This window comes from Chinchilla lanigera, unplaced genomic scaffold, assembly GCF_000276665.1.
Source record: "Chinchilla lanigera isolate Chin_1 unplaced genomic scaffold, ChiLan1.0 scaffold00138, whole genome shotgun sequence".
NCBI classification, from domain to species: Eukaryota; Metazoa; Chordata; class Mammalia; order Rodentia; family Chinchillidae; genus Chinchilla; species Chinchilla lanigera.
Window position 1 is genome coordinate 384,580 of NW_004955539.1, and position 13,440 is coordinate 398,019.

The window sequence follows — 13,440 nt, forward strand, 5'->3', positions numbered from 1 at the left end:
AAAGTGAAGACATTATTCATTTCATATTAATTTTGTAATCACTTTTACATCAAATATGTAAAATTTTATTCTGTTCTTTTCTATGATGACACTACCTTGCAGTTTTAAAACAATTTTCAACAGCAGTAAAGAAAACAAGATGTATATTGGCTTGTGGAATTAATTTTAATCTTTTCAATCTTTTTACAAGGCTTTAATTTGAGTCATATATTGTACTTTTAAAGGCATGGTTCAATAAAGTAGAATTTCCTAAATTCATTTCTTCATCAGCATATTCCAGAATGACCATATTTTCTTCTCCTTTAACATATTAATATGGTAAATTAAAGTTGCATAATTTCTTATGGAATTCCTGTCATTGAACTCTTTGCAGTTCTAAAATGCCTCCCATTTCATAATTATATTTCATTTTATTTGTTGTTGTTGGATTATATTTGCTAATATTTTGTTTCAGATTGTTTTCATTAAGACCTTTAATGTATGTTTTTCAGTAAATTTTTTTCACATTTTCTGTCTTCATCACATTCAAGTTTGGTGTGAGTTTTATACTGCATAATGAAATAAAGGGGAAAAGTGTTCATGTCAATGCATTCTGAACTAGTTTAATATGTGGCAAAGCTATGGATCAGGTACAGTTGTTAAGGCAATGGGGTGGGAATCACTGGCTTTATATACTCTTTCAACATTTATAAAATGACCATAAAACAAAACACATTCAGTAGGTATCTGGAAGATATCCAATTAATATATATGCAAAACACGTAGCATATATCTTACACAGACACTGAATAAATGAGAGCCATGCTACTAACTTCTCAAAGTACAGAAAATTTTACCTGTGAAATCATCTGATTCTGACAATTTGGTAAAGAAACAAATGTAGGTTTTCGATATCTTTATCAGTTTCTATCATAACTGTTAGTTGATTTTTGCTTTATGGTTCTTGGAAACTTTTGGGAATGTGTACGTTTTCTAATAAATCACTCATTCTTACAGAATTTAAAATACAATAGAACTGTACAATTTCTCATAACTATTTCTATGGTCCCTTTAAGTTTCATTTGCCTGTTTTTCAGCATCTCTTTCATTCTTAAATATAAGTAGCTATTTATTTTTATCTTTTTCTAATATCTTAAAGCTTATTGGTAGTTCCAGCATGCAGAGTACTACATAGGATAGTAAAATGAACAATTATGTACCTCCCATGCAGCTTTCACAACTCTTTTTTTTTGGTATCAAGAATGAAACTCAGAGCCTTGTGCTTGCCAGGCAGGTGCTGCACCGCTGAGCTACATCCCTGGCCAACTTTGACAATCTTAATATTTTGTCATATTTTACTTAGGCTTTTCTTCTTTTTTCCAAAAACTAAAACACCAAAAATACACTGAAGCCTATATTTGCCAACTTTTCTGTTACTGAGACAAATATCTGACATCCACGACTTAAACGAAGAAGTAACGAAAGTTCCAAGAAGTAACTTCTGTGTTTCATGGTTTCAAGGAATTGAGTACATGGTCAGCTAGCTCTAAGGCAAAGATATGGCAGAAAGGAATGGTGGAGATGCAGCCATGGTAGTCAGGAAGCAGATAGGGAAGCAGCACCCGAAAAAGATGAGAGAGGACCATGTATAGTACCCGAGGCCATGTTTCCATTACCCATCCAGACCCAAACAGACAGGTGCTCCACCAGCCCTTCTGGTGGACCCCAAAGCCAATGAAGGTGACAGTCCTCCTTAACTGTCTCAGAGCCCCCTTTTGTACTTCTCCATTTTTCATTGTACTTCTTTTTATTTTGTTTTGGTTTTTTTTTGAGACAGGGTCTCTCTATGTAATTCAGGCTGAACTTAAACTCACTATGTAGCCCAGGCTGGCCTCAAATTCATGGCAGCCCTCCTGCTTCAGCCTCCTGAGTCCTGGGATTACAGGTGTGTACGACCATGCCTAGCTTCACTCCATGTCTGTGTTGCTAGTATTGTGAATTGTATGTATGCACATATTCAATTTTGTACTCAATTCCATTCACCAAATATTTTCTGTTCTCAGACTTCTGCGTATATAATGGGATGGCACTTACTGCACCCCTTGTGGTAGAGTGGTACTATATGATTTTTTTCTAGTCATTAAATTATGATTAAAGGTGACATGTGCCATTTCCAGACCAGATCAATTATTCATCTGAGATGCTCAAATGCTCTATTTCCATCGCTGATGGCAGTCTAGACTATTACCAGAGATCCTTGTTCTATATAACTGGACCTCAGGATAAAGATGATAGGGAGTAACCTTTTGCAAACCCTCAACTGATATCATGACTAAGTGAGCACAAAAGTGCTTCCAGCTGCTCAGCTTATTTAGATCTCCTTCTGCTTGCTTTTTTAAACCACAAATCAACCTAGTCCTAGACTACCCTGAATAATCCATCCATAAAACAACTTACCATTTGTATATTTTACATCTTTATATATACTGTTTATTAAGTTTTTTTCACTTCCTCAGGTTGCAGTAACCATAAGTATTGTGTACTTAAGATTATTCATGTGGTATATGTATCAAATAATTATTTTAAAGGCTGTTAACTACTCCACTGAGTAGACCATGATATATGTAACTATTCTTCTATTAATGGAAACGTGTGTTACTTTCAGTTTTATACTGTTAATAAAAATACTACATAATTATATACTTTGTGAAATATATATGAAAATCGTACAGGAGGGAAATTATTAGATTACAATATGAAGAATTCATCTTTAAAATTATTAAATCATGTCAAAAAGACTCTCCCTTGTAACTAGAAATTGATGCTCCCACAGCGACTACATTATAATTCCTGTTTCTACATCCTGCCAACTCTTGAGAGTTTGTCAGAATTATCAGTCTTATTTGCAGCTTAATTTTAATTTTTCTAATTTCTAGCATAATGGGGCATTATCTCACATGCTCATTTTTCCTTTAATTTTCTGAATTGTACCTGTGCCTACTCTTTGTTCTTTTTATCCGTACAGTGTCATATGTTAGTTATGTGCATAGTGAATATCTTCCCCTAATCTGTAGCTTGTCAATTTACTTGATTTATGTTGTGTTACATTCTGTTCGACACTACTTTTATTATTTCAGTGCTCTCAAAGTCTGTATATCAACCTATTAATTTGTCATTTGAAATTATTCAAACAGCTTTATTAATATATAACTCCTATGTACAGTTTATCCATTTAATGTATGAAATCCAATAGCCTGTAATCTAGACATAGATGTGTGTAACCATTACCATAGTTAATTTTAGAATATTTTCATTTTCTCACAAAGAAAATCAATACCTGTTAGTACATCCTACACTCATCTCAGCTCTGAGCAACTGTGAATCCACTTTCTGTCTTTGTAGTTCTCCCTGTCCTGGATAGTCACTAATCATATATATTGTCTTGTTATGATTGGTTACCATTAGTTTGTATGTTCTAAGTCTGTACACATTGTAAGACAGATTGTAGTTTTCTATGCTTTCATGAGATCATTCTCTAATTTGAGACCATTAAGCCAGTTTTTTTTTGTTAACTGAATTAAATTATGTACTTTGGGTTATACCTGTAGGCCTTTCATCAGGAATTGACATTTATATCTAATTTGAGATGAGAGATTATCTTTCAATGTAATGAATCAATTTTGATATCGTTATTTATCAAAGTACTTCATTTTCCTCTGATTAAAATACCACATCTATGACATATCCAAGTCCCATCTTTGCGAGTGTGTTTTTGGTCTCTGCTCTCTGACAATTAGTCTATTGCCAGTTGAATTATATATTTTTTTAATTTTTAAAAATTTTTTGCGGTACCAGGGATTGAACTGAAGACCTTGCGCTTGCCAGGCAGGTGCTTATGCCATTGAGCTATATCCCCAGCCCCAGTTGAATTATAAAATTATAAATATTTGAGCTTTCTCCTTGATGTCATATTACATTTGTGAAGATTCCGTGGGATATATGTAAACATAATTTGTTAATAAAATTATTCAAATTGATTATTAAATTCTACGAAATACTCAGCCATTTTTCTCTTTGAATATTGTTTCTTATCCTCTTATATTTTCTGCTCTGTTAGACAGTAGGTAGGTTTTCTAATTCTTTCCTTATATTACCTACCTCACCCATTGTCTATGTGTGTGCACTAGTATACTTTACTCTTAAAAAGTCCCATTGTGTAACTTTGTGAGGACCATTTGATCATGTATACATGGATTTATTTCTGAGCTATTTTTCGATTGGAGTACTTCTATCTTTATAAGATACTTTTTTTTTTTTTCCCCTCTGGTATCAGGAACCGAACTCATGACCTTGCGCTTGCCAGACAGGCGCTTTGCCGCTGAGCTAAATCCCCAGCCCCATAAGATACTATTTTGATGACCATGCTTTAGTAATATATTTTGAAGACAGGCATTGTGATGACTCTGGCTTTGTTCAGATTTTCTCAAGATTGGTTGGATTATTTATGGTCTTCACTTGTTCCATGCAATGGTGGCATTGTTTTACCTATTTCCTTAAAACCTGAATTGTAATTTCTCCAAAAATTCCATTAATTCTGGGTATCAGTTTGGGTAGGATAAACTAATAAACAATGTTAGTTCTTCCAATCTATGAACATGGAGTATGTTTACATATATGCATACCTCCTAAAGATTCTTGAGTGATTTAGTTTGCATTAAAAAATTTTGCGTCTCCTTAGGTAAATTTACTACTGGAATGTTATTTGATGTTATTGTAAATGAGAATATTTTAATTCCTTCAGCTATTTCATGTTTGGTATATAGACATGAAGAATTTTTAAATTAATTTTATTTATACTTTTGAGATACACATAATAATAATATCATATGGAATATTTACCTGTACAGTATATATCTTGATTTTTCTTTTTCAAAGCTTTCTCTTCCTTCCATTCAACACCTCTTCCCCTCATTTACAAAAGCTATATTTATATTTTTTCTTTTCCCTTTTTTCCTGTTTCCCAGTCTCCTCCCTAGTTCCCCTTCCCATTTGAATATTTTCTTCCTATTTCACAATATCTATTATATATTTTGGTCTTACTTACACTTTCATTTTCTCACACCAGAGAAACCATGTGATGTTTGCACATGTGTTTCCAATTTATTTCACTTAAGAGTATGGTGCATCCACTTACCTAGAGATGTTCAAGCTTGTCCTTCTTTATGGCAGAGTAGTACTTTTTCCTATAAAACCCCCACATATTCTACATCCGTTCATTGGTCAATGGACATTTGGGTTGATTCCAAGATTTAACTATTATAAATTGTGCTACTGTGAGCATGAGTGTGCATATATCACTGTGATATGATATTTTTAATGCTTTCAGAAAGATACATAGAATGGAGAATAGCACCTCTAGTATTTTTGTTTGGTTTGGTTTTTGGAGACAAGGTCTCACTACATAATTCAGGTTGGCCCTGAAATCACTATGATGCCGAGGTTGGCCTGCGACTGATTGCAGTCCTTGTGTCTCAGCCTCCTGAATGCTGGAATTACAGGCATGTACCACCACACCTGGCCCTTTAGTTTTAGTTTTTTGAGGAATATCCACATAGATTTACACAGTGGTTGCACCAGTCTACCATCTCACCTGCAGTGGAGAAAGATACATTTTTCACCACAGACCCTCCAGCATTTGTTATTCATTGATTTCTGGAGTGAGATGAAATCTCAGTGTTGTTTTAATTTGCAGATCTTGAAAGACCAGAGATGTTGAACATGTTTTTCATATATTTTTTGCCTTTTCTAATTCTTCAGATGCTCATTTTTGGATTAGGTCTTTAAATTTGGCATGTCTAAGTTTTCCGAGTTATGTATATATTCTAGATATTCGTCCTTTTCTGAGAGTAGCTGGCAAAAATTTTTTTTCCCACCACATGGGTTATCTCTTTACTCTGTTGGTGGTATCTTTGAGTGTGCAAAAGCTTTTCAAAAAGATGAAATTCCAGTTGTTCATTCTTTGTGATATTTCCTGTGCAAGTGGGATTTTGTCCATAAAGTTGTTGCCTACATCTTTGTCATCAAGAATTCAACCTAATTTATCTTATAGCAGATTTAGTGTTTTTGTTTCACTATTTCGATCTTTGATCCATTTTGATTTTAGTTTAGTGTATGGTGAAAGCTGTGGATCAAATTTTAATCTTTGAAATGTGGAAAGCCAGTTTTTCAACACCTTTTATTAAATAGGCTATCTTTCTTAGAGTGAAGGTATTCAGCCCTTTTGTCAACGACAAGGTTGCTGAGTGTCTTTAGAGTTGTGTCTTCTCGTGTGTTCCATGGTTTCTTTTCTTTTTTTTCCAGTACCATGCTGATTTTATCACAATAGCTGTAGTATAATTTCAAGTCGTGGATAACAATGCCCCCTGCTTGCCTTTATTGCCCAGAATTACTCTTTCTATTCTAGGTCTCTTCAGGTTACAAATTGGAATTTGAAATTTTAGGATTGTTTTCTCTAATTCTCTTTGGTTTACTGTTGGTATTCTGATTAAGATTTCATTAAATCTACATAAAAGTTTTGAGAGTATGGTAATTTTCACTATATTGATTATTCCTGCTCAAGAACAAGGGATATCTTCCCATTATCTGATAAAGTTTTGATCTCCATTTTCACAGTACTATAGTTTTCAATGCTAAGGTACTTTTCTTCCTTCTTTAGATTGATTCCTGTGTATTTTACTTCTTTTGGTGCAATTATTGTGAAGGGTATGGGTTCCCTAGTTTCTCTTTCAGTGAGTTTGTTATTTGAGTACAAGTATGCTAGTGATTTTTGAGTATTGACTTTATATCTAGCTACACAACTGAATTTGGTTATTAAATGTAGAAGTCTCGGTGGAATTTTTGGGGTCTTCTATGTAGAGTATTATGTCATCTGCAAATAGTGATAACTTAATATCTTCCTTTCCTGTCTTGATTCCTTTTGTTTTTTCTCTTTTCTAATTGCTCTGGCTAATATTTCCAGTAGTATACTGAGTAAGAGTGGTGATAGTGGACGTCCTTCTCTTGCTCCTGATTTTAGAGTGAAAGGTTTCAGTTTCTGACCATTTAGTATGATGTTAGCTACTGGCTTGTCATAGACGGCTTTTATAAGATTGAGACAAAGACCATTCATTCCAATTTTCTGCAGGGTTTTTATCATGGATTGGTGTTGCGATTTGTCATTCGCTTTTTCTGCATCTAGTGAGCTTATCATGTGGTTTTTGTTTCTGTCTTTGGTTCTGTTAATATGGTGTATTACATTAATTGATCTGCATATGTTAAACCATCCCTGCATCCCTGGGGTGTATTCTACTTGGTCATAGTGTATAATCTTCATGATTTCCTGCATTCTCTTTGCCATTACCTTGTTGAGGATTTCTGGATCTGTGTTCATTAGAGAGCTTGGTCTGTAGCTGTCTCTTTTGGTTGGATCCTTCTCTGGTTTTGGTATCAGGGTAATGCTTGCTTCAAGGAATAATTTTAGGGGTATTTCTTTCTTTTCAATTTCATTAAAGATTTTGAAGAATATTGTCATTAGATTTTCTAAAAATTCTTTATAGAATTCAGCGACAAATCCATGAGGATGGGGGGCACTTTTTGTTGATAGGTTTTTAGCTGTATCTTCAATTTTATTTACTGATATTTGGTTATTTAAAATTATTATATCTTCTTGACTGTGCTTTGGTAACCTAGAGACCTGTTGTTTTCTGCCTTGTTTTCCATATTATTAGAATACAAGATCTCAAAGTAGTTGTTAATGATTTTCTGGATTTTTGCAGATATTGTTATGATTTCACCCTTTTCGTTCCTAATTGCATAGATTTAAGTCTTTCTCCTCTTTTATTGATAAGGTTGACTAAGGGTTTGGCAATTTTATTTAAAATTTCAAAGAACTAACTCTTCATTGTTTCTTAATTGTAGTTGGATTAATTTCTGCTCTAATCTGTATAATTTTCACCCTCATATAAGATTTGTGCTTGACTTGATCTTTTTCTAAAAGCTTGAGGTTCAAACTAGGTTGTTTATTTTAGCTCATTCTATTTTTCTGATGAGAATTTACTGCTATAAATTTCCCCTTAAGGGTGCTTTCATTGTGTCTTATAAGTTTCAGTACATTGTATTGGCATTATCATTGATTATAGAAATGGCCTGATTTGTTCTTCAATTTCATCTTGACCTATTGGCTATTCTGACAGATGTTATTTAATTTTCAAGTGTTTATGGGGTTTTTGTGGTTTCTTTTACCATGGGTTTTCAATTTCACTACACTATGGTCTGATAATATGCATAGGATAATTTCAATTCTTTTGCATTAACTTAAGCATGACCTACCAGCTAGTCTGTCATCTAGTTTGGAGACCATGCCATGTACAGCTTAGAACAATGTGTATTCTGATAGTATGGGGTGGAACACTCATTTTGTAGACATCTACTAAGTATAGTTATTCAAAACTTTGGTTCAATTCTGACATATGTTTCTTGACTTTTGTCCAGTAAATCTCTAATTTTGTCAGTGGGGTATTGAAGTCCCTCATTATAATTATATTAGTGCTTATTTGATTTTTCATGTCCTTTTCTTAGGGTTTTTCATATGTTTATTTTTCCAAACTTTATTTTAAAAGTACATTAAAAGCATCACAAATACAAATCTGGACTAATTGTTAATATAAGAACAATTATAAAATATTTTACAGATATTACATACTTTTGCATCCCAGGAAAGCATCAAGAGAACTAATTACATTTATTGATCTGCATATGTTGAACTATCACTGCATCCTTGGGATTATCCTGTAAATTAATCATTTCCAACTAAATTCTCATTACTTTAGTTCTCATTTTAGCTCTTATGAAGAAACAAAGGGGCTGGGGATTTAGCTCAGCGGCAAAAGCGCCTGCCTGGCAAGCGCACCGTCGTGAGTTCGGTTACCGGTACCGGAGAAAAACCAAAACCAAAAAAAAAAAAAAAGAAACAAGTTATGTGTCTATCTCTATTTATATTGCTATATGTATGAACATATTACCCTTGTGAAGAGACAAGGTATATCTATACAAATATGAATATATACCTGTATAGGTTTATCTATGTAAATATGAATATATACCTATATAGGTATATCTATACAAATATAGATATGAAGGCTAAGAACCTAGCCCACTATGCACTTAAGGCAAGTTAAATCAATAATTTCTTAATGAGCATAAAGAAACTAAATACTGTATATGTAAATGCTTAGTTTTCTTTATGCTGTAATTATTACCTCCCAAAGATGGGCACCATGCTGACCAAATCATCTCAAACTCAAAGGTCACACAGGAAATCTTACATTTAAAATTTTCAAGTAGAAATTACTTTTGTTGTAACCTTTTATTAAATCACATTTGAAGTTCCTGTCCAAAAACATCTATGTAGCTATGTGTCTACATATGTATATGTGAAATATCTTCTTTTTTATTTTACTGAAAAAAGGTAAAATAAATTTTCATAACAGGATAGTAGGAAAATAACATTATTTAATACATTGCAAATTATTATCTCTAAAGCAGTTACTCAGAGTACAAGATATGGGAATTAAAAATTCTCCAATGGATATAAGTGCAAACCTTCCTTTTCTATGAACTACAACACACTAATATTATAACTAACTGGCATTCTTTCTCTCTTTTCCCTTCCTTCCTTTCCCCTTCCCCCATCCTAGTTCTTTTTGTCTTTTTAACAAACCTTCCCATTTCACAATATCAGTTGTACATTTTAAACCTTATTTACTCTTTCAGATTCTCAAACCAGGGGCACAATATGATGTTTACACACGTAAGTCTTATGTATTGTACTAATGAGTATTGTCTCTGATTGTATGCATTTAACTATAAAAGTCTCAAGTTTATCATTTTTATAGCTGAATAGTACTCCGTTGTATAAAGAAAAACCACATGTTTTTTATCCATTCCTCGGTTGATGGGCATTTGGGTTATTTCCAAGATTTAACTATTACAAATTGTGCTGCTATACACATAGGTGTACATACATTACTGTGGTATGGTGTTTTTAATTCTGCTGGGAAGATTCCCAGAAGCGGAATAGCTGGGTCAAATGGGACCTCTAATCCTAGCTTTTTGAGGAATCTCCATACTGATTTCCACAGCTGTTGCACAAGTCTGCGCTCTCACCAGCAGTAAAAAGGGTCCCTTTTCCATCACAGTCTTTCCAGCAGTTGATATTAGTTGATTTCTTGATGATAGCCATTCTTTCTGGAATAAGCTGAAATCACAATTTTGTTTAAATTTGCATCTTTCTAATGACCAATGATGTTGAACATTTTTTCATATATTTGTTTGCCATTTTTATTCTTCATCTAAGAAATGTGTATTCATCTCAGATGCCCATTTTTTTGATTGAGTCTTTGAATTGAGGGGTCTGATTTTTTTTCAATGTTATATATATTCTACATAGAAGTCCTTTGTCTTAGGGACAATTGCCTAAAATTCTTCCCAATTTGTGGGTTTTCTTTTTCCTCTGTTGGTGATTTCCTTTGATGTGCAAAAGCTTTTCAATAAGATGAAGTCACAGCTGTTGATTCTTTGAATTACTTCCTATGCAGTTTGGGTTTTGTTCATGAACTCTTTTCCTATACCTATGTCTTCAAAATTTCTATTTACTTTGTCTTCCAGTAGATTGTTTCTGTTTTAATATTTAGAATAATAAATATAGTAAGGCATATTAAAACAGCTAAAACCAAAAATCACATGATCATTTCAAAAGATGGAGAAAAATATTTGACAAGTTCAGTACTCATTTATGATAAAAATCCTACATGTAATTGGAACAGATGGTCTTTACTTCAATCTGATAAAAGCCATCTATCATAAACCAATAGCCAACATCATTCTAGATAGACTAAAACTGAAATCTTTCAACCTAAAATCAGATACAAGACAGTGATATCCCCTATCACCATTCTTATTCAATATAGTTCTGGAAGCATTAGCCAGAGCAATTAGACAATGGAGAGAATTAAAAAGAATAAGGATAGGAATGATAGAAATTAAATTATCATTATTCACAGATGACATGATACTCTACATAGAAGACCCCAAAAACTCTACCAAAAGACTTCTAGACATAATAACCAAATTCAGTAATGTAGTTGGATACAGAGTCAACATTCAAAAATCAATAGTATTTCTGTACACAAGCAGCAGTCTCACTGAAAGAAAAGTCAGAGAAATGACACCCATCACAATAGCATCAAAAAATGAAAAACTTAGGAATTAGTCTTACAAAGTAAGTAAAAGATCTATGTATGGAAAATTATAGGACTCTGAAAAAAACAGATCAAAGAAGATATCAGAAAATGGAAAGATATCCCTTGCTCACAGATAAGAAGAACCAATATAGTGAAAATTATCATACTCCCAAAGCTGTTATACAGATTCAATGCAATCCTGACCAAAATACCATTAACATACCTCACAAAACTAGAGAAAATATTCCTAAAACTCGTTTGGAACCAGAATAGATCTAGAATAGCAAAAGCATTTCTGGGCAACAAAGGCAAGGGAGGAAACATTTCATTCCCTGGCTTGAAATTATGTTAAAAAGCTATTGTGATAAAATCAACATGATATTGGCAGAAAAGCAGATGTGTGGATCAGTGGAATAGATTAAAAGATGCAAACACAACTCCAAAGACACTCATGCACTTTATCTTTGCAAAGTAGCCAAACATGTTCACTGGAAGAGAGATAGCCTCTTTAATAGATTGTGCTGGAAATACTGGCTTTCTATATGCCTGAGAACTAAAACTAGACCTATTTCTATCACGATGCACTAACTAAAGTCAAAATGGGTCAAACATCTAAATATTTTCATGTCCTTTAATGTTTGTTTTATAGTTGCATGTGCAGGTATTTGGTGCATATGTATTTATGATCATTATCTCTTATTTCCTTAAGAAGGATATAGTGATCTTCTTTGTTCTTCTTGATCAGTCATGGTTTGAAATCTACTTTGTCTGCAAATGGAATACCTACCCCTGTTAATTTCTAGGTTCCTGGCTTTCCATCCTTTGAAATATTTTATATTTAATTTTTTGATATAATTTAGGTTTACATAATGACCGCATTCATTATAGGGAATTTGTATCTGTACATTTGACTTTTTAGTTTGTGGATTTTATTTAGTGAAATGTGTTTTGTGTATGAAGCATATTGTTGGATCCTGATCAATATGCCGATAAGTATCATTGATTTATCATCAATAAGTATCATCAATAAGTATCATTGATTTCCTGATCAATGAAAAAAGAATTTTATATACTTTGTTGTTGCTTTCCTTGCTATTTGCCTGTTGCTGCTTTTGATTGGTGAATTGAGACCATTTACATTGATAGTTATAACTGATATGTATTGACTTATCCTTGTCATGGTAGTTGCTTGTTGTTGGCTGCCTTTCATTCCCCTCTGTTTAATTACTGTCCTTGTCTATTAGATTCTTTCTGTTGAGGTTCATGGAGTTGTAGTCTTCATTTCTCCTTCTATAATGTCCTTGAGAATATCTTGGAGTGCTGGCTTCATGGTCATGAGTTACTTCTTGTGTTCTCTGTCATATATCTTATTTTTCCAACAATTTTGAAAGGTAGTATTGTGTGGTACAACAATTTATGTTGGAGGTTGTTTTCATTTAGGGTTTGAAACACTGTACCTCAAGCTTTCCTTGACTTATGAGTTTTTGTTGAGTAGTTGAGTACGTTTTGTGTGATACTGATAGTGTTCCCTTTGCAAGTGAGTTTTTCTTTTTTAAAAAGGTTTTAATATTCTTTTCTTGTAGTGAATTTCTGGAATCTTGACTATTATATGCTTTTTGGTAAAATTTTGATCATGGCTAATTGGAGTTCTATATGCTTCACTTCTCTGTATGTAAAATTATTTTTTCATGCTTGAAAAGCTTTCTGCCATAACTTCTGTAAACAGGTTTTTATGCTGTTTTCATTATCTCTTGCATTTTCATTGATGGTGATCAATCTTATGTTATTCTTTGCATAATCTAGTGGCTGCTGCATTGATTTATCATGTTGTCGTGCTATGTTTAAAAAATCTTTCTTTTCATTATTATGAACTGCAATCCTGTCTTCTAGATCTGATATTCTATTCTCATATTGATTCATTTTGTTCTCTATACTTTCAACAGAATTTTGAATCTTTTGGATATTTGATTATATCTGTTTCATGGATTCCACTTCTTTCCTGTGTTGAGCATTCATGTTCCCATAACTTTCCTATGTTCTTCAGTTTTTTTGTCTGTATCATCTCTTGATTCACTAATCATGCCCTTTAGTATGGTCATCATTTCTGAAGTTATCTGAGAAACTATTTCTGATTTGATTTTTTTTCTAGAACCTCATTCATTTGCTTCACTTCCACTGTTAC